This window comes from Gallinula chloropus, assembly GCF_964237585.1.
Source record: "Gallinula chloropus genome assembly, chromosome: 12".
Classification (NCBI taxonomy): Eukaryota; Metazoa; Chordata; class Aves; order Gruiformes; family Rallidae; genus Gallinula; species Gallinula chloropus.
The window spans coordinates 1,032,614-1,054,968 of record NC_140097.1 but is presented as its reverse complement, the minus strand read 5'-3'; the positions used below and the strand labels follow the sequence as shown (position 1 = coordinate 1,054,968).

General features: G+C 52.1%; 1 long non-coding RNA gene across 1 annotated transcript in view; it reads right to left on the bottom strand.

The window, feature by feature from the left end:
* Nucleotides 1–7,495: 7,495 nt before the first annotated feature.
* Nucleotides 7,496–22,355, bottom strand: part of LOC311196250 — a 48,269-nt gene continuing 33,409 nt past the window's right edge. Inside the window, exons 2-3 of the long non-coding RNA XR_014617570.1 lie at nt 17,906–18,000; nt 7,496–7,537 (exon numbers count right to left, since the gene is read on the bottom strand). This is a non-coding gene — a long non-coding RNA (uncharacterized lncRNA). The remainder of the gene's footprint in view (nt 7,538–17,905; nt 18,001–22,355) is intronic.

Here is a 22,355-nt window from a genome sequence, read left to right as displayed (position 1 = left end):
CAATCAGGCGCAGTAAGAGCTGGCTCCACACGTGTATCGCTGCATGTAGGTGTTGCAGATGGGATAGATCAGAGGGATGCACTTCACTCTTGAGAGAGGCAATAATATGTTTATTGATATAAACAAAAGGGTATAACAGTGTTTGGTAATAAATGTGACAGTAATTAAGATTCGATGGTAAGGTACTCTTGATTAGTTAGTGCACAGAGAGCAGGGTCAGATGAATCTATCAGGGAGACCCTCCCGTTGAGTAACCAGGTGCAGAAAGAATCCCCTTGCTTTCTAAACTCCTGCTCAGAGAGGAGCCCAGGTGCTGCTGGGTTCAGTCTCAGTCCCAGACTTGGTCAATGGTTTATGTCTAAAGGATTATATATACAATCAATCCTTTGTATTTCTTAGCTAAGATCACAAATGTTAGTTTACTCTGTGCAGCAAAGTGAAGTGCTTCTTTACCTGTGTGGCCTAAGTTTTGATGTAACCATTCTCCTAATAGATACCACTCAGGATTTAAGCTGATTGTCTGAATTTTACTTAGCTCATCTACCTTTTGATTCCATTTTGTGGCTGGTTGATTATTTTTAGCATGAGCTTTCACCCATCCCGTCTTAAAGGGTTTCTTCCTGGCTATATCTAGCAATATTTGCCAGTCTTTGTTTCTCCATACTGGAGATCTGTTTACTTCCCAATTCAAGGTTTCCCATTGACAGAGCCACTGCGTGGCACCAACCCAGACAGCATAAGAGTCTACATATATGATTTTTGCTCCATTTTGTGCTGCCAAAACAGCTGCTCTTACTTCTACTTGTGCACTGCCTTCACCTTCCTCTATCACTTGTTTGCCAGTGGTAATAGCCAATGCAACAGCCTTATATTGCCATTTACTGTTTACTCCTTTTGCTGAAGCATCTGTAAAGCAGATATTTTCTGTTGGTGTATCCTCAGTGAGGGGAGGTGCATCCAGAATGGGTGAAGGTTTAAAAGGCTGTTGTAATGCTAAAGGGTCTGTATTTATGGGCATTTGAAATTTGGAAAGCTTAGTGAGTTAATGGCATATTGCCTGCAGCTGCTGTCAGGTGAGCATGCCACTGTCTGATGGTGGGTTTTAGCAGTTCCCTAGGGAGGAGCAGTTCCCTTTAAAATTGCTTCTAGCAAATTAAAAGGTCCTCTAGCTTTCACGGGTTGTCCCTGATGGATTTTCTCAACTTAACTGCTCGGACTAAAGACAAGAGTCCTTTTTCCCATTCAGAGCATCTCTGCTCTGTTCCTTTAAATGCGGTTGGGCTGAACAATAAAGGTCTTTGCGGCGCCTCGGGGCCAGACTGGAACAGACCACAGTGAGCAGCACGTTCAGCAAAACCCCACTCGACTGTGATGGGGAGGCGTGGCTGTACTGGTCCCAGTGACTGAGGTGGTTTTAATTCTTCAGTTAAAGCCTTTACTGCTGCTTCATGTTCTAATGTCCACTCCCAGGGTTTACCTTTCCCTAATGTGTGTATAACGGGCGGGAAATTATAGAGAATCCAGGGATATGTGTTCTCCAGTATCCTAAAGTTCCAAGTGATTTTTGTAATTCCTTCTTTGCTTGAGGCATTTGTTGCTCATCAGTTTCTCTTAAGGTATCTGGAGGAATTACTCCCTGATTCAGAGATTCCAAACGTGCCTCAATATCCCAGTTCTGGGACAGCAGGAAACGGAATCCCTGAAGTTACAGCTGATCTGGAGAAGCGGCAGATTATCCCCAGGCCTCAGCCCCATAGAACTCCCCAGTCTGGCCAGTTCGGAAGCCAGACAGGAGGCGGCGATTAACAGCTGATTACCGGCGCTTGATGCTAATACAGCCCCATTCACAGCTGCTGTACCAGCCACTGCGAGCTGAGCCGCTGCCCCACAGGCAGCCGCACATCCCTGGATGGCAGCCTTAGGTGTAAAGGACACGTTCTTCATGGGTCCCTTGAAGGAAGAGGACAAAAGTGAATTTACCTTTAGTTGGGCAGGAATACAATATACCCTCAATAGGCTCCCACAAGGGTATAAACACTCACCCACAATTGCTCGTGCAGCACTTGCTGAACTTTCACAGCCAGTCCCACTTCCCCAAGCTGTGAAACTCTATCAATACACAGGTGATATCCTACTTGGAGGACCTTCCCCTGAAAGGGCAGGGGAAGCCGCAGCAGTGTGGCGAACAGTGAGTAAAGCAGAACTCGAGGTTCCACCCGACAGAGGTAAAGTTCTCGGGGACTTGGTGGGCACAGGAGGTGCAGCAATTCCTCCGTAACTCATCCCTCTGTTTCGCGGGTGCTGTTTGTGAGGTTTTAAGTTTGTTTCCTTGTAGTTGAGTTTCTGTTTCCCTTTCCACAGCCCTTACTTTGTTATCTCCCCAGGACTTTGCTTTTTCAGATGGTACGTGTATGTCCTCATTCCAGCCCATTTCCCGGCTGCATCAATTCTGACCGTGTAGGGAGTGGCTTAGGAGCACTATTGCCATCCCTGTGGAATTCAGTATCTCTTTTAATCTCATCTCGTTTTGCAACTAGATGAGATTTAAGAAGTGCTGGGGCTCCTCGAATTAGTGGCTTTAACGTTGCAAAGTTTACTGTAGCAGATAGTGGGATCTCATGGAGGCCTCTCTCATGCATGGCTTGTAAGCAAGCAGCTTTTGTGACAGCTGTAGAGAGTTCACCTAAAGATTTAATAGGAATTATGGAGGGTTGTCTATTCCACCAGCCCAATAAGCTACTCAGCTAGTGATAGAATGGGGTATATTCGTTGGGTTGGGTCCCGAATTTAAAAAGCCTCCTGGACCCCAAAATCCATTTTCTTCATCCTCACTCAACATTATTCTGTCACCACCACTTAGACAAACTGGCCACAGGTGTTCACATTCAGTTTCACCTGGGTTTCTGCTGTATTTCTCTTGCAGAGCTGTCCCTTGCAGTGGATTCCAGGGGATGGTTCCCATGCTGTACCACGGATGGCCACCCCGAGGTCCCACAGGTTCTTCTTTTTTAACACAGGTCTGATTTCATATTCAGGGGGATTTGTAGGGAGCAAAATGTCCTCCTTACCTGAGTCACTATCATTATTATCTCCCCAGATATCTCCATCCCAGTCTTCAGGAGATACTATTAGTTTCCTGATCTCTACAGTATCAGGGGGGCAGGGGGACTGTATAAGCATCATTTCAACTTTTTCTCCCAACTTTTCCCTTTTCTCTTTTTCTTCTTGCAGCTGTTTCTGTAGCTGTTCAATTTTTAAGGACAGTGACATTTCAGTTGCCTTTCTGCTTTCTATTTCCTTTTCCAGGTCCTTCTGCTTTTTGCACCACTGGTTATCAATCAACCCATGTAAACAGGATAAACAGGAAAACATGGGGGCAACGGGGGAAGCACACTGGGACAGTAGGTAACTCTATGTTGCATATGTATATAAACATACTTTATAACCACTATAGAGTCATGGTGCTTGTAGTAAATTATTTATGGTGCTAATTTGGTATTTAATATTATAAATGCACCAGTAAATTTCTGAGTCACCTCTACCTGCCTGCATGGCTGGATTAGAGCTGCTGTGAGGCAGTGAGCACAGCGCTGCTGTAACAGCTTACAGAAGGTGAAGATGTGCTGTAGACTGTTGATTTTTTTTTTAATCCCACACACTACACCATGCTCTTACACCCACACAGCACCATTTCAAACCAAAAGAGCCCTTAGCACCAGTTAGAGGCCTTAGTTGTATGACTGGAGGTACCATCCATCAGTTGTGTTCACAGCATCTGCCTCTTACTGCCGACACCTGGGTACCAGCACACGCTGTGGCTCCTGGCTTCTCACACCCCTGAACTGAGGTGATGGAAATACAGCCAGCCCTTTGCTGCAAAGCTGCAAGCCTTACATCATGTCACTGGGTGCTTTCACTGGTGGAGTGCTTCACAAGGCCTTGGCTTGGGCAAGGAGAGCTGGGGCTTTCCACCCCCACAGCCCCTGCCCATCCTCACCCTGCTGTGCAGTCTGCAGCACACCCTCAAGAAAATGCAACTTCTCACTTCTCATCGTGCTGAACCTCCTGTGACAAACACCCATGTCTGTGAGCACGCAGGGAAAATCATGAAGAATGGGAGTGAGGGGGTTTGGTTGGGTTTATTTTTGTTGCCATTTATTATTTAGCCTGAATTATACCCAAACTGTTTCAGTATGTTAATGCCAAGTTTATTGTTCATAAATATCATTGCAGATTTAAGCTTTCTGGGCATGCTATATGATAGATAATGACAATTATTTAGTCTGAGTCAGAGCTTAGTCTTCATTTGTGACATTAATTGCCTTTATATATAATTAAATGCACTGTAATGCTTCACATACAGACTCTGTGCATCCACGAGCACGCTAATCAAATATATTTATTTATTAATTTCAGCAAGCGGTTTGCAGAGCCTTTTGGAGTGGTGTTCAGTAAACAGCCCTTTTTGATAAGATGTTTAGCAAGAAATATTTTGATAATTGCTTTTTGTGCTACGGGCATAATTAACATTATTTATAGCAAATGAAGAAAAGCTGAAGGGTGAGCTGCTGATTCTGCCCTGCTCGGCAGATGCTGACACCCACAGAGCCAGCAGCACCCACATATCATGGTCAGCAAGGCCAGGAGCTCCAGCCAGGGGTCCTACTGCCTTATCCCCATCCTTAACTCAGAATAACTCAGTTATTCTCCAGGACGCCTGTTTGCTGTTGGCCATCTCCACATCCCCACCAAGGTTTGGGTCTGTGGCACACATTTATTTTCAGCAGCTGGTTTATTTTCAGTAACTGCTGTTATCATTTGCTGCCCAAGACAAGGACTTTTCCCTTTTTCCCTTAAGAATGAGCTCAGCTTTGTTTTTTCCTCCAGTTTCTTGATGCCTGTGGTACACTTGGCTGCATAGAATGTACAAACCCCAAAATAGCCCCTGTACAGATAATGGACCCACAGGGCTCAGGGCTGCTTTCCCTGCCAGCTCCTGCTGAGGTCACTCACCAGAGCCGCAAGCTGCAGCGAGAGGAGGAGCCCCACACACACCAACACCTTCCAGCCTCTCGTGGCCATCGGGACCCAGGAAGAACACCCCAATTCAAGATGTTAGATGACCTAAGGGAGTGGGCAGGGGAGAGGGCACAGAGCTGGCATGAGCCCCTCCTGGAAAGCAGAGGGACCTGTGGTGATTGCTGAGTACATAGTCACCAGGCTGCCACGTCTCTTGGCCGCCCCTGTCTCCCTCCCCATCATTTTATCAGTTTATTGCCCCTGAAATCCATGAAACAAAAGGCCCAGTTGTGCTTCTGGGGATCAGGAGAGAGAAGCAGCACATGAAGGGTGTGTTCCCACCACCCCTGGCACACCACACACTGGGGGTGTCAAAACGTCACTGATGGCAGCAGGTCAGGGAAGAAGCCTTTGCTCTTCAGGCTGGACATACCCAAGAGGTTCTGTGAGGTGAGGTGAGTGGGGGAAAGAGTTGATGTAAGGTGGAAAAGACAAGAGTTTTGGATGTCCATGGACAGGTGGCTGAAAAGGATCCTAAGCTGCATACAGTACCACCTCCATGTACCAAATCTGGCAGGCTGTCAGTGCTTGAACTGCTGTAATGAAATGAACTACAAGGTGGCAGAAGGTGGGTTCTGCTCCCTTCAGCCCACAGAGACCAAAAATCCACTCTGCAGACTCCTGACTCCAATGCTTCCGTTCTCAGGGTCTCCACAGCAGGAACCACAGGAAGATGGCTCATGTCAGGGCTGTGGACATGTGGGGTCCTCTGGCCTCAACTGGCTTCTTCCTCGTGGGATCAGTGGGGCAGCGTGGAGGACTCAGCCTGGAGAAGAGGCACAACATCTGTCAGAGCCATTTCCTGAGAGCAGGAGGCTTTGGCTTTAAGCCTTAAACACTTTTGTCTGCTCTCTGTGTGCCAGGACGTGGCTCAAATCCTGCCAACCCCTCTGCTGTACCTTCACCCCTGAGCAGGTAACATGAAGGATGAGATGCTCCCACATGCAGCCCCCTCATTGTCTAACAGGATGCTGACACAGGAGCCTGCCTTCTCAAAATAATGCATAAAAAATGATCCACACTGGGTTTTTTCCTGGATTATTATACTCATTTTATTCATTTTTCAGACAGCAAAATCACCCAGTGAATATTAATGATTGTGATTTTACTCTGGTGTTATTTAAAGCTGAAGTGGTAAATGTTTACTTCCAGCCAGCAGGAATTCTTCTGAGCATGGCTCATTTCTTTCAGGCCCCTGTGGAACTCTGTCCTGTGTGGATCTGGGGTGAGGGCAGGGGGTGGAGTGTGCAAATCCCTGCGCACGCAGCGTCGCGCCTCTGGCCTGATGAAGAGGATGCTGCTCGGCTCTGCGTGGAGTGATGGCACAGCAGTGTGGAGCTGAGGCCTGGCACCAGGCTCTCCACACCAAAGTAACTCAGAGAGGGCTGGCAGAGGGACTGCTGCTCGCTGGCAGTTTGGAGAGGGGCGCGTGGTGGCACTTCCTGCCCTCGGTCCTCAGCTGGCAGTTTCAGCTCCAAAGGGGCAGGTTCAGGCCTCACTGACAAAGATACATCAGAGGTGTTGCTAAGCAGAGTTTGCTTTGCATCGGTCTTTCCTGCTGCTGCTGTTGTCCTCCAAAGCTGGCAAAAGTCTTCCTTCATCTGAGACAAAGCTGTGGGCGGGGGGGGTGGATGGATTAAAAAAAGGTGCGTTACTTGTAAGGTTTCACACCACTGAAATGATGGGATTGTGGCTGGGTTTTGCTCAAGACTCTGAGATATGTAAGATTCAAGATCAAAACCATGAACAACTTCATCACCTGGGCCCCCCCCTCACTGGATGCTGGATGCAGCTGGGCGTGAGGGCAGCGTGCAGGGAGCACCCTGGAGACCCCACGTTCCCAGACACGGCTCCTCAGGGAGGCAGAGAGAAACCAAATTAATCAACAACAAATCAAAGCTCCATCATTAAAAAACAGGTGGTTTTTATTTTTTTTTTTAGACCACAGCTTCTCTTATGTGACAGGATGACTCGAGGTGCTGGAGTGAGAGAGGGACAAGCAAGCCCGAAGGGTGCACGTGGGCACAGGGAAGGGGGAACTCGAGCACTGCAGGAACACATGGACCAGCACACACACTCAGTGTGCCTGTAGGTAAGTGACTCAGTGTTCACTTTTGTTCTGTTTATGAAGCCTGAAGATGGGAGGATCTCGATCTCACCAGCTAATTCCTATTAATAGGCTAAAACAGAGGAGTGGAACGCACAGCAGGCAGATGAACTCATCCTCCTCCCCGCTCGCCGTGCCGGAGCTTTAGCAGGAACCTGCCACACTGACACTTGGATGCAAAACACAGAACTCCCCCACACCAGCCCTCGATCGGTGCCTTGTCTCAGGGCTGACAACCAGCAACACCTTCTCCTCCAGCCAAGCTGCTGGAAGGTGCCAGTGAAGAGGTGAGCTGCTCTTCAGGAACGTCTCATTCCCAGCAGGAACCGTGTCTGCCCTGGTGCCGTTCACCTGCAGATACAGGGAGAAGAAACAGCCTTTGGGAATACCTCTCCACAATGTGACTTCTTGTCCCAGTTCCTTCTGCAGCACTGGAATTAATGTAACATGTGGTTCATCCTGTAGTACTTGCACAGTGTGAGTAATGCATGGGCTGTTGATGCCACTCAGTGAGCAAATGGGTCTTCTTGGCAGCCTAATGGTCTGTGCAAAATCCATTTGAGCAGCTTTGGCCATTTTTCTGAACCTATTAGCTGCTATAAAAAATCTTTAGTTACCCTAATCTTTATGGCTCCTCTGTCATCAAGTGTCATCTGCTCTGTCCCACAGCCTCCAGCAGCTCCCAGTCCCAACTTCCAACCCCCACCTAGGGAGAAGTTCACACTATTTTTAATTCCCTCTGCACATGGGCAACTAAGGCTGTGCCTCAGTGGTCTCCCACAGCCCACCAGCAGGCCCACACGTTCTGCTCATCTTCTTCCCTAATTCCTCCCCGTTGGAAGGGCTACATCTCCTATCTGATCTGTGAAGTATTGATCAGCATGGGAAAGGACTGAAAATCACGTCCCAACAAGGTGTCCCACGCTTGGAGCACGACTGCTCCTTACTCATGACCTTTCCAGCTTTCTTAGCAGTGAAAGCACCTGCTCAGGGAGAGCCAGACATAAGCTGGAGCAGAATCCACTCTGTGCAGGCAACCTTTCAGGCTCTCCCTTCCCTAAATCATCCCTCTCTCACCATTTCTGCACCCTCCTCTTCTACAGCCCTACCCACCCTGTTAGGTCTGAAGATGAAGTGGAGGACACAGAGCTGAGGAAGGGGGGGAAATGGTGACTCTCCTGCAGCTCTCCAAGACCCATTTTTATTTGCTTTCCTTCTCTTGACTTTCTCCCCTTTTTATCAAGACCCTGGATGTTATAAGGCATCTGTCTTCTCTATAAGAGAGACTGTAACCGCACAACGACCCTGTGTGTGTATGTGTGTGTGTGTATTCTCTCCTCCTGTGTGCACCTGGGGGTTTACTCCGAAACAAAGCAGTAAATCACAGCCCCAGCTTCAAGGCTGCTGTCATACAGAAGGAAGTGGGGCATTCACAAAGGGCCTCCAGCCTCATGCCTTGGGACCTGCCGGCAGGAAACTGGAGCAGAAGAGCTTCAGAGACACCTGGAAATGTGTAGGACAGGGGACAGGGACGTGGTGATCACCAGTGCTTTGGTACAGAGGACTTCAGAGCCGCCAGGTTTGTTAAGGGATCTGAAGACTGTGACTCCTTGCAGCCCAGCCCTGCGCTCAGTGCAACCAGAACCACAGCCCCGCTCCCTTCTGCGTGGGCCTGGCTTTGGGAGGGCCTGCCTCCCTCCTCTGCAGCCAAGTGCAGGGGGTACACGTATTCTGCAGCATCCCTGGGGCCTGAAACAGCCTGCAAGGTGGCTGCTGTCTTCTTGACCACGGGCTGGCAGCAGTGTGAGGGTCCTGAGCACTGCCAGGACAGGGACCCGCACCTGGGGTTAAACTTACAGCAACACGAGGCCTCTCCGTCCGTGCAGGACTGATGCTGTCTGCAAGGAACAGGACTGCAGGCTCTAAGCTTCAAGCCTTGTGTGGCTCAGAGGCCACCCCAGTGCCAGCTGCCTCCAGGAAGGCCCATACCAAGAGTATCTTCTTGGAGAAGCTGTGCATGGAGTCACCCAGCCCCTAACAGCTGCCTGCAGTGACACTCAGAACCCAAAGGTGAGACTGGGAGATCAGGAAAGGGAAACAAAGTGTAATTTAGGAATACATTCAGAAAGGAGAATTAGTCAGAAATGCTTCAATTACTTTTCGTCACTGTACCACTGGGGAGTCCCTAACACCTCATCTGGAAAGACACTGCACACCAAGCAGTGAAATCCCAGACTCACAGCATCATAGGGGTTGGAAGGGACCCCCAGAGCCCATGGGGTCCAACCCCCTGCCCAAGCAGGGTCCCTGGGACAGGTCACACAGGTCGGTGTCCAGACGGGGCTGGAATCTCTCCAGAGGAGGAGACTCCACACCCCCTGGGCAGCCTGTCCCAGGGCTCCCTCACCCTCACTGGGAAGAAGTTCTTCCCCAGATTGGTGGGGAACTCCCTGTGCTCCAACTTGAGCCCATCGCCCCTTGTCCTGTCCCCACAGACACTGAGCAGAGGCTGCCCATGGCCCCCTGTGTCCCACCCTTTAGCTATTGATCCCCATTGATCAGATCCCCTCTCAGGCTCTTCTCTCCCGGCTGGACAGCCCCGGGTCACAGCACGATGCCGTTCGATGTGCTCCCCCAGCCGAGCCGGCTGACGTGCAAGCTGCAGACACTAGAGGGCAAGGATGTATACACAGTTATTGCAGAGGGCAGGAGAACCTTCGCACAGACACCCTCAAAGCTGTCACTGCTCAACCTCCCACTTCACTGCTGCTGGGGCAGGTTGGGATTTCACTCTCCTGCTGGTCTGTACCTCCACACAGGGCTGTCTGTCTGTGCTCATGCAGGTGGGATCTCTGCCCACCACCATCCTCCACAGGCTGTGGGACACAGGCTGCCTCACCAGGGTCTTCTCCAGGGGCTGGGATGCAGGGGAACCTCTGCTCCAGCACCTGGAGCACCTCCTGCACCCTGGTGTTGGCTCTGTCAGAGCTGGAGGAAGCTTCCAGCAGCTTCTCCTGCAGCCACCCCTGCAGCCACCAAACCCCTTCCACGCAGACCCAAGCAGTGGTACAGCAGGAACAGCCAGGTGTGTGCACACCCCATCTCTCCAAGCCCAGCAGGGACCATCAGGGATGCTGCAGGGACACGGGGTCAGCCGGTGCCCAGCGCTGCTGCCAGGCAGACACGACACGGCTGCAGAGGGATCCCAGGGAATCCAGCCAGGGGCTTTGAGGCAGCATCCTCACCAAACTGATCAGCAGCAGGTGTCTCTCAGAACCACTCCAGCCACACCAGCAGATAGATACTCAGGCCTCTGTTCTCACCCCCAGGAAGGTTTCTGATGGAGTGTTTCCAGCACACTGCCCTGCTTAGCACAGCTGCAGCTTCAAAGCCAACACACCTCAAATTCCACAGGGGCTGTTTTTATTTACAATGAAAAACATTGTGTTTTGCTCACCAGGGGAAAACCTGTGCTGGGAGGGAGATGTGCCACACAGAATCACTGAGGCTTTAGAGCCTGTCAAGGCTCATGGAGAAGCAACAGGAGATGAAAAGGCAGATAATTCCTCCCAAGGATGCTCCTTCAAAGCATCTGAGCTCCCCTTCCTGACTCTGCCCATCAAAAGAAAATGCAAATGGAATAGGAATAAAGACTCCATAGGGGAAGGTGTGTGTGTGTTCACAGCCAGGAGCCCTGTGTATTCCCAGCCTCTGCTGCATGACCAGGGGTAAAAGGAGCACTGAAGTCTGTAAATCACTGCGAGTCTCTGAGTTACCTGCTGTGCCACAGGAGCCCCGACCACATCAGACCTGGTTTGTACTTTAACTGCTAAACACATCACACCCAGCTGCTCCAGCCCATCCCACCCACAGCGCTGGCACACCGACTGAAGGGTCTCCCCACAGAAAGGCTTCTGCAGCTGGTGGAGTGGGACAGTCTAACCCCTGCTGTACCAACCACCACACACCCACCCACGGGTCACACAGGGGATGGCTCCTGTCTCAGAGACACTGGGTATTTCAGAACGATGCTGCAGGAACACGTTACACTCCTGAGGGGAAACCACAAGGTACAGAGTCTGCTCTGAGCACACCAAGGGGGAAACACAGCACAAAGCAAGGACAAAGAACCCACAAAACACCCAAAGGGAGGAAGATTAATACACAAACCCACTCAACCTGGCCATTATATGACCAACTTCCCTTCCTCTGGTCATGGTGCTTCCTCCCTGGGACCTCTGAGGTGCTCTCCTGCAGCTGTGTAGCTTTCTGCTTCTGTTTGGTTTGCTCTCCTTAAATATTTATGCCATTATGTTTTGTTTGCTTAGCTCCCCTTAAATATTTAAGCTATAATGCTTTACTGGCATAAATATTTGTTTTATTTAAAATCCACTTAGATGGAAGATAAACAACAGAACACAGAACCAGAAATTACACCGGATCTGGAGAGGAAGAACAGCAATTAGCTCTGCCAAGGTGATAACCTTTCAAAATGATGCCATTTGCCTATATGAGGCTTTGATGAGCCACATCCCAACGTATATTAATTGTTTAAAGGCATTTTCTTGATTTCCATTTATTTTCTCCCTTCTCCTTCCTCATCCCACCTCAGATGCCACATTAACCCCTTCCACGCCTCTGTGTGACAAAGTCATTTACACCACGGAGCAGCTACTGAGGGCTGGGAGAGCAGGTGCAGGAATTGCCACTGGGTGAAATGCAAAGTTTATAAGCTTGACAGTGAGGAAGAGGAGCCAGCCCCAGCCTGCTACAAGGTCCTCCTGAGCTGTCCTGCACTACGACACCCAGCCTTGCTCCCAACAGCATCCCTGGGCACTGGTGAGTAGAGGACCCATCCCCGGCCATGCAGTGATGCTTTCCTCAGGCTGCTCTTCCCAGGACACTCCTGGGGATGCTGGGTTTGTCTGAACCAGACAAGGAGCAGGGTCTGACCTGAGTGACAGCACAGACTGAGCAGCACACTGACCCTGTGCTGAGAAGCACCGGACCCCAACAGAGGCGAGGGGTGAGCAGCTCCTCATCGTGCCGGCTGAGGGTCTGGAACAGGCTGAGACACGCCCAGGGTGAGGGGGTTTCACAGCCTGACAGCGTTTTGGTGAAGCATCCCAGGGCAGCCCCAGCTCGTCTGGGCACCCTGTGCCAGGGCCTCCCCCCTCCCCAGGAAGGATTTCTGCCCCCCAGCCCCTCTCCATCCCCCTCCTGCAGCTGAAGGCTGTTCCCCTGGGCCTGGCCCTCCCTGTCCTGGGCACCAGCCCCTCTCCAGCTCTCCTGGAGCCCCTCGAGGGACGGGAAGGGGATCGGAGCTCTCCCCAGAAGCAGCTTCTCTTCTCTGGGCTGAGCCAGCCCAGCTCTGAAGTAACAATTCCAGTCTAAATTAATATTATCCCAGAAAAAAACAAATCCCACTGAAGGGAAGCTCACGGGCAACCTTCACACAGCTCAGCAGGGACGATCCCGGGGGTGTCTGAGGATTCCTGCTGGGAAGTTCACCTCTCCACACCACCCTGTTCCCAGCTCCTGCCAGCTCCTCACTCTCCTGTTTTCCCAGGACAGATGGTGTCAGCTGTGGGGACCCACAGACCCTCTGTCACCTGCAAAGACACACAGAGACACGGGTCCCCTCACTGCTGCTGACCTGCATGGTGAGGAGGTGGGTGTTCACCAGGGCACTGCCAGCATGCTGAACACCCAACCTGCTGAGGGGAGGCAGCTCTGGAAAGTTCTCTGGGGCCTCAAACCTCCCCTAGGAATTAGCAGATGGGTCATTAATGTGTTTTTCCCCTTTTGCCACGATGATGGATTTTTCACTTTAGTGATAAGACATTTCCTGATAGAGCCAAATATTGACAGAGGAGATAAACAAACAGGGCTGTTATCATAACAGGCATAATGAAATGCTGCTTATAAAGCTGGAACTGGGCACAGATATCTTCCCCACTGCGGAATATCGATCCCCTCAAAGATAAAACCTCAGAAAATTAGCTTTCCTCTGCCCACCCCACCTGTACCTGCATTTCCTACCTGGGGTACCAACAGCAGACCCCCAGAAACACAGACCTCAGAATCTCTCCCCCCTGTGATTGCTCCTGTGCTGCATGGCTGAGGCAAAACAGCTCCACGTGAGCTGGTGCACGTGTTCAGGGGAAATCCTGCTCCCAAATGTCCTACCACGGGCCTGGAGTTACCCCGTGGAGCCCAGAGCTGAGTGAAAACAGGGTAAAAACAATCAAAGGCCAAGGTCCCTCCCTCCCTCGTGGAAAAGGAGAAGTAGGGAGACAGAGAAAAAGAAGACATGTCTGATGAGAACAGCTCCACTGATACACCCACTCTTCAAAGACCTTTAGCTCTCCCTATATATATATATATATATATATATATATATATATATATATATATATACACTGTCCTGGTCACCCCAGGTTTCTAATGGGGCAGCTCATTTTCAGGCTGATGCACTGAGCAGGGACTGAATGAGGAGCTCGTGGCTGTGCCCAAGGAGCCATCCCACACCTGGGCCACAGCCCCAGGGTAGGGGAGAGACCTCATATACAGCTTTTAAAAGCACAGCCACCAAAAATGGACCCTCACCTGGCAGCCTTTGATGTACAGCAGGGGGACAGGTAATTGCAGTTATTCCTGGAGTGACCTGCAGTGATGAGCAAGGCAACTGCTGCCTGCCCAGCAAGAGGAAGGAGAAGAGGGAGAGGAGAGGAGAAAAGAAAAACAGAAAAAAGAAAGGAAGAAGAAGAAAGGAAGGAGAAAAGGGCAGTCTCAGCAGTGAGGAACACAGGTGTCTCAGCACAGCCCCTCTGTTTAAGCATTCAGCAGGGGTAAATACCGTAGCTCTCCAGCCTGTCAGATTTACAGACACTGCCTCTCCTGCCACCTGTGCTCTGCCACAGTTCCCACTCAGGCAGCATCAGCTACACAATTTACAGCTCTCATCTGGTTGGGGCTTTTAAGTAGGTGTTTAAGTTTGGGTCAGAAGCTCCTGTTTCTGTGGGGGGTGTGTGATTCATACAGAGATAACAGATTTAGAAGAGTCAATAGGAACCCCTGTGCATATGCCCCATAAACTGAGAGCGAAGGCTCCCCGGGGCGTGTTTCAGGTACTCAGGAGTAACTGGGACTTGTACCAGCCTATTCTCCAGCAGCACCGACTCGCAGCGAAGGCAATGAATACTGCCACAGTGTGTAACCAGCTCGGGGAAAGGAGAATAAGCAGCTCCTGCCTCTGCTGGGAATAGAGAGCAGATGGGAACTGCGCCTGCTCTGCCGTGCCGGCGCCGAGGAGCCTTCCGCCGGCTGGCGCTGGGGAAGATAAATAGCTGCTCACCCTCTTGAAAGGCCAGAGTTAATAAATACCCCTTGGGTTTGGACGGGTCTGTTCCTCATGAAAACGTGGCCTGTTTGCTGCTCAACCCCCAGGACTCACACGCTGAATGGTTCCCATTTCTGAGGAGCTGTCTGTGCGCCCGTGAGTGAGACACTGTGGCCACGGTCCGGCTGCTGCTCCATCAAAAACTCACTTCTACTGAGTTGTGTTAAACCTTCTCCACCGTGAACCACGTGTCCCCAGCACTGGGAGGTTCTTCTGCAGTACTTACATCCCAGGGTGGAGTGGATTCTGTGGGGACTTTTCCAATAAGCACTAAACACAGACCTATAAGGGACCCCCAACCCCAGAGCAAACCGGTCACCGATATGGGCAGGAAACCCAGAGCAGACTGGTTTGGTTTTCAAAGATTCATCACTTATGAGAATTTAAAAACAGAAAAATGACTCCAGAGTGGCCTTTTCCTAAGCACAACACTAGAAGGCAAGCCTTGAATTCTGCACTGGGCTCAGCATCCGTGGGCAGAGCGGGACGAGCAGCTCAACGGCAGTCAGAGGAGGAAGACCAGCAGCCCAGGGGAAGCCAGCGTGGTGGTTCCAGCAGACACTGACTGTTGCCTTTCCCCACTTAACAACCACTCACTCTCACAAAGAAGAAGTTAAAGTTGCATTTGCCACTCTCCTGCTACCATTCCACACCAGAAAAGGCCGGTTGCAGTTTCTGTGGTACATCTCCACAGAGGGTCTGCTGTTACCAGTGGAGAGGCACACGCAGCAGGGAACTGTTTCACTGGTGAAAGGTCTATTGCACAGTAAAACCTGGTGACTCTGAGCTCAGGCCCCTGTAAAATCAGCATGCAGCTGAAACTCAGCCTTGCCTGGTCCCTTACCTGGGCTCTTCTGATGCCAAGCCCATGAGAACCACCAGCAGCCTCCACGCCTCAGGGGTTTGCTCTGAATGAGGAAAGCCTGGGCAGCGTGAGGTCAGGCTCACTCAGAAACCCTCCAGCCACCTAATTAAATCCTTATCTCTGTTACTCATCACGACAAAATTCTAGGGACACCCCATTTCCTACCCACACTGACAATCACTCACCTCACCTCCCTTTGAGCACAGAAATCAGGGGTAACCACACGCTGCCAGCTCACCCCCATACCAAATGCCAATGTCCCCAGACCTCTGCTGCCAGAGTCCGTGCCCGTGGCAGTGTGCCCTGCTCGTACCCCCTGCCCAGGGGGTGGTCAGCTTTGCTGCAGCCCCCGATGCAGGATGCAGGCTGGGGCTGTGGAGCTGCTGCCCTCCCAGCAGCTGCCACTGCAGGAAATCGCAGCCATTTGCTTTGGTGAAACAATTTGGAACGTTTATCATGGAATCTCTCTGAAGTGTCAGGTACTGAGCGGACAAAGGAGCTGCTGAACACATGTGGGAACACAGGAGCTTGAAGGACAGCCTGTGGTTTCCATCACCTCAGTCGTCCTTGTCTCAGGAGATGCGGGTACGTGGCTGCCACTCTCTGCAGGAGGATGGGGAGAGAGCAGCAGCAAGGTCCCAAGCACAAGAAACAGTGGCCTGGGAAGGGACAGACAGGAGGCAAAGCTACTGTGCCACACTAAGAAATCCAGAGCTTGGCACACACAGCCTCACTCCAGCCGTACAGCCCTTCCCTAAGGAGTGCAAGGTGTGCTCACATGCAGGACTGGGAGGTACCGGCAAGGGGGTGGAAGTGGTGAGCCCCAGCAGCAGCCCCACGTCACTCCCACACACACTGACAAGAGACCTGCCCTCAGCAGCACCACGGGGCAGGAGGTACCTACCAGCACAGAGCTCCCTGGTGTGCAGCACACGGGGCTTTGGCTGAGGAACCAGCACACAGGGAAGATAAATAACTTTAAACACTATGTCAATCTCTGGAGCAGCAAACAGACGACTCTGCTTCTCCAGGGGGGGTTGCTGAATCTTTCTTTACAGATACAGAACAGAAACTACATCTCCAAGATTATGCTCTATTGGAGAACAGGCAATTAAAACCAGGCCACAGCGTTTGATTTCCAATAACTCATTTAAATCTTGTAACAAAGTTCAATTAATGGGCTCGGGAAAATGTCCCGAGATGTAACGCTGCTGCCCTGCGATGCTTGTTATGACTTTCTCTACTGCACAGCCTTTCTTCTGCCCTTAGAAATCAGCAGCATTATGGCAATATTATCTTTGTAGATGGGGTGAAGTTGATGATGTTATCGATTTCAGATAGCCTTGGAGCTGGAGACAAATCTCCACGTCAGTCTGGAGGGACAGGACAAAGATTTCCAATGTGCCTGGTTGCCCAGACCAGCCCTTCCTATGGTGAGGGGCCCGAGGAGGCACAGGGTCCCGCTGCCTCCGGGCTGAGGAGCCGGGGAGAAGCGGGATGTGTGAGGAGACGGCCGGGAGCAGAGCCTGGGAAAGCCTTGGTTCAGCTTAGGAGGGGATTGGTTGGACTCGCTGATCTTAAAGGTCTTTTCCAACCTTGTGATTCTGTGAAATGGCAGAATAACCAGTTTGAGCTCTCCCCCAGCCCCAGTCCAGCCCCAGGCACACAAACCTGACACCCCCAGATGCCCTCCAGAGGAGACACCCCTGGCCTCCAGACATGATCTTTTCACCTGTTCCTAAAGCACAATAACTGACAAACACACAAAATGAGGCTTCACTTCCCAGGATCACAGCCAGCTCGGGCTTCAGCAGCTCTCCCTTACCTGGGCTCTTCTGATGCCAAGCCCATGAGAACCACCAGCAGCCTCCACGCCTCAGGGGTTTGCTCTGAACGAGGAGTGTTTCTTTCCTGCAGAATCTGAGCACCACCCGTTACTGTAAGACCCCTGAAGTGCAAACCTTGGCTAAAGACAGTTTATGACTAAGACATGACAGTTGCTAAGAGAACGTTTCCTTCACCACTGGGAAGACATATGAGCATCACTTCTATACATCAAAAGCCACCTCAAATTCCTTAGCCTGGGGTTGCAGTGGGCTTGGCTGGTGTCTGGCTGTATCCAGGGCAGGGCACAGCACCCTCCTCTCCTGGGAGGGGGATCCCACAGCCCCAGTGATGCTGGGCTGCCCTGCTTTCTGACATTTAATTAGAATTTCCATCCCTGAAACCAGGAAGTCACAGCACCCTGCGTTTGAATTCAGACCTCCCTACCTAAGCACACAGAGCATCACTTGGCAACAACCCTGAGAAGCAGCCAGTCTCTGTACCCTGATACCACATATGGATTCTATACAAAGCTCCTCATACCATTAGCATTTCTCATCATGAATCATCCATGCACCTTAAAGAGGCTGCACACAGAGTGACCTCAGACCTGAGGCCAGTTACGCACCGGTAAACGATGGAGCCAGGCTGGGGTGAGCCCCACACTGCCCAGGCAGCTCCCTGGAAGAGGCTCTGGTCCAGGAGTTCTCCCTTTCACTGCTGCTGGAAGAAAAAGAAATAAATCCCTTAGTAACTCAGTAACTTTTGACTAAAATGATATTAAACACACACAGGGGTGAGGACAGGACAGAGGAGAAGTGGGGTTTAGATGTCCCCATTTCACACCATTAGAGGCTAGCCACCTGCACCAGGGCAGGGTAACCCAGCAGCATGACAATCTATGCAAATCTAAACTAATCCTTTTAGAGTGATGGATGCTAAACTTTTATTCTTGCTGCAGATACAGGAGACAGAAATTCACTTGGGGAAAAAAAATGTGGGGTTTTATTTTTGGCTCCACTCTCAGGATTACTCAGCACGGGCATTTTTATGCTCCAGCTCCATTGTGTGAAAATCAGGAGTAATGTTTTTCTCCCCAGGACTCTGCACTTACTCTCTGCCTGTTTCACTGAGAACATGACATGACTCAGACCACAGAGCTTTTAAGGAACCACCCAGTTTCCAGGACTAAATCACAGGGGCCACACCTGGGGCTCTTTTAAGTCAAAATTGTGGCAGGGGAGTACAGACCCGTGAGCAGGCAGCTGCGAGGCCCTTCGCAGTGCCCAGGCTGTGGGGAAACTCTTCCTGCCAGCTGCAGACTCTGTTCTGGCAGGAAAACTCAGCTCTGGGAGGCTCAGCACCCTCCCCCTGCGCGTTGGCGCTCCAAAGCCACGCTGCAGCAAGTCACCCGAGTGAGGGGGGATTCCAGCAGGGGATCTGGGAAACGGGCATTTCGTTAGAGGCACAACTCGTGAGGAGTGGAAGTTTTCCTGCCGCCGGGAACAGCGATGAAGTCTCGATCGCGGCGCTGGGGAAGGCGCTGCCCACACCGCCCCGGAGCGCAGCCAGCAGCGCCTCACCCCGCGCACACTGCGCGTCTGTCCAGCGCCCCGGACCCGGGCCGGGCTGAGGGTTACAGCGGCGCAGCATCGCCCGCCCTCAGAGCTACAAATAGAATAAACCAAAACCGAACATCCAAGCGTCTGTCTCCTTCCCCGGGAAGGCGGCTGCACCGTCCGGGCAGCGGATGCTGCCGGCGCAGCACAGGCATCGCCATGGCAACTCCGCAAGAGCCTCTTCAGAATCCTCCAGCAAACAGCCACACCAAATCCAAGCGTGAGAGCAGCCCCTGAGCACGGCTAAATTAAGGAGCGGCCAAATGAGTTCCTCTCTTCTCCCCGTCCTCCCGGGAGATGCTGCCTTACCAGCCTTTCCTCTGCTGCTGCTGAGCTTTAATTTGTACGTGTCTTCCTCTTCCCCATTGATTCCCAGCGGTGTGACAAGGCAGGGGTGAGCCCCCCCAGCCCCCTCCTCGCCTGCTCCCACAGCTGGGTGCACGGCCCCTGCGGGCAGACCAGCCAGCACTCCTCTTCCTCACGTCTGCTCGCTGCCTGCAGAGCCAGCAGCTTATTTTCAAGTACAGCAGATGCTTATGCCTGTATTACTTTTAAAATACATTGGCTTCCCTAGTGGGAGTCGACCCAGAAGGCCCTTTTTTCAATGCTGTTGCCATGTATGGACCAAGTGTCTCCCTGTGCACGGCGTTATATGGCCCTGGCACTCGCCAAAAGCCAGGATCAGGTGGCACAGGCACCTCAAAGTTCAATTCTGGAATGAGCAGCACAGGTTCTAGGATAATGAAGAGTTTCTCTTGCCTGGAGGACGGCTCATCAGAAGAAAAGGTTCCTGGTGGGGTTACACTGTGATGAGATTTGGGTTTACCTCCCTTGATGATGATTCCCAGTGATATCTCAGCACAGCACAAACTGACCCACCCCAGGCGATTCACTGAGTGTCTGGTAACTGTAGATGAGGTTTCACCCTCACCTCAGAGCTTACCACGTGCAAGGGTTACAGGGAGACAGACACCCAGGAGCTGGCTGTGGTAAGAGCCACGCTGGGTCACATCCAGCTCCTCACTGCGTTAGCACTGACCAAATCTTGGCCTCGACGCCTCACAGCTGTTTGAAACATGGCACAGCCATCCCAGAGGGACAGACACTGGCTCAGCTCCACATCTCACCGACCCCACACAGGGCTTGGGGCAGCTCCACAGACAGCAATGCCTGTCACAGGGAGTGGCAGAGGGTCCCCAGCCCCGGGACAGGCAGACAGTGCCCAGCCCCATCACCTGTGCACAGGTCTGGACACAGCAGCTGTAGCCTCCCACCCCCTCACCAGCTGTAACCCACTTTGCTATGAACCCAGACAAACAGTAACCACGGCTACCAAGGGACAGAACCTCAGTGGCTGCAAGTCCTTCCTGCTCACCCAACTGCCGTGGGGCTGGAGAGTCCCAAAGCCTTCAGTCATCCAGGCAGGAGCATCCCACCTCCACCCCTCCTCTGCCAGCACTCGCTTCTGCCCCTCTGCTCAGACCCAGCACTTCCCAAAGCAGGGATTTCCATGGGACAGAGAGCAGCCACAGCATCAATGGCTGTGATTTTCACACCAGGGTCACCCTGGGTTGTGTTTCTCAGCATGACCACCTCTGTCTGTCTGATCAAACAGATCCTCTACCAGAGCTTATCTCCCTTGATAGGGAAGTGGTTTAGAACTGTAAGTTACAGACAAAACAGTGACCACAAAGAGGAAAATTATTATTGGGGGATAAAACATAATCTGATTAATTGCTTTCTGATCACTGTACACAAAGATGGGGATGTGAGAATTACATTTGATCGAGCTTATTCCTTCTACATTCCCCCAGAAAAGTGGGGTTTATCTTTTAATTGATCTGCACTGCATTTACATATAAATCTAGAGTGTGGGTTTGGGAGGATCGCTTTAAAGGGGCACAGGAGGAGAAACACTCTGCAGCAAGTTGGGAAGGGGAAAGTCTTCAAGTTTCAAGGGACATTTAAAGAAAAAGGAGGGGCTACAGTGGCCATCTGGGTGAACAGCAGTGCTGGGAGCGGGTGGCCACCAGCCCCGTCCCCCTCCCCTCCTGCCCAGGCACCGGTGCTCCCAGCCAGCCCCACTGCTCCCACTCGCTGCTGCTCATCCTCTAATTAATCAGTCTTTTCATTTCCGTTCTTGCTGCACGACTCCAGGAGGAATCACATTATTAGTTAAGGAAAATTTACCGGTGAAAGAGGAGAGAGCTGTGGGCTGCCTCCCCGGCGTGCCCGTCCCGTGCGGGTCTCTGCTGGAATGAAATAAAGCAGAGCAGGAGGTGAAGCCACTGCCCAGGCTCACACCAACACCACACAGCACGATACAGCCCAAAGCACAGCCCAGTTCTGGTTCTTTACTGGTTGGTTAAGCCTGGGGAGGACGTGGAGGTGATTTCCTAACGGCCCAAGTGACATGTGGAATGCACCTGGGTTAGGGAAGACAACCAAGATGAAGCACACCTGAAGCACAACAGGCTCCCCAGCCAGAGGCAAACCCCACAGGCAAACCCCACAGGCACGGCAGCTCCCCACAGCCCCCTGCCCGCCCTGCACGGGGGCTGCTGGCACCGACCCCCGGCTGCAGGGCACCGGTTCAGCTCACGCTGTGCGGTACAGGACCGGGCGGCACCAGTGGCTGCCCAGTAAAGCCCAGAGACCGTGAAAACCTCGGGATCTGTCCCACCACTTTGGGTCAGGAGGGGCCGCAAGCACCGCAAGGCGCGCGTCCCCGCATCCCTCCCCGCATCCCTCCTTCCCTCCATCCGTCCCCGCATCCCTCCCTCCCTCCCTCCGTCCCCCCCGGGCTGGCGCAGAGCTGCCGGGGGCAGCCGTGAGCCTGGAAAACACATTTAAAGACGGGAGGGGGCAGAGGAGGGCTCCTTTTGATTCCAAGAGCTGCCTTTGAAGCAATCAAACGCGCTCCGAGAGCTCCGTGTTGCGGAGGATTAACCCCGACCCCGGCGCTCGCTCCTCGTTGAGCGTTCCCTATCCCACGGCTGCGCTGCTGCCCCGGCTCTGGGGCAGCTGCTCCATTATGTTCATGTCAGGGATGCTCAATGAACCGACACCCACTCGTGCTCCCATCGAACACGGTTAAATGTTTATAACAACATTAAAATCCTTGAGCTGCTTTGCAAGAGCTTGTTGGAAACCCACGGGCTCTGGCCGGGACTCCCCCTGGGTTTTCCTCGCCCCACAGCCCCAGCACTGGGCCAGTTCCCATCTCACAGGTGCCCCTGGCTGAGCTGCAGCAGCCCCTGTGCTCAGGCAGCTGTTGGGTCAGGGCAGGGGGCTGCACAGGGCTGGAGGGCTGCAGGGGGCCAGCAACACCAGTGCCTTCCCGGACAGACCCCCACCCCAGGGCCACCCACCCCTGCTTTCACTTTGGGGGGGCACTAAACGTTTGTTCAGGCACAGCCACCCCCCTTCTGCACTGATGAAGCCTCTGCAATTACCAGG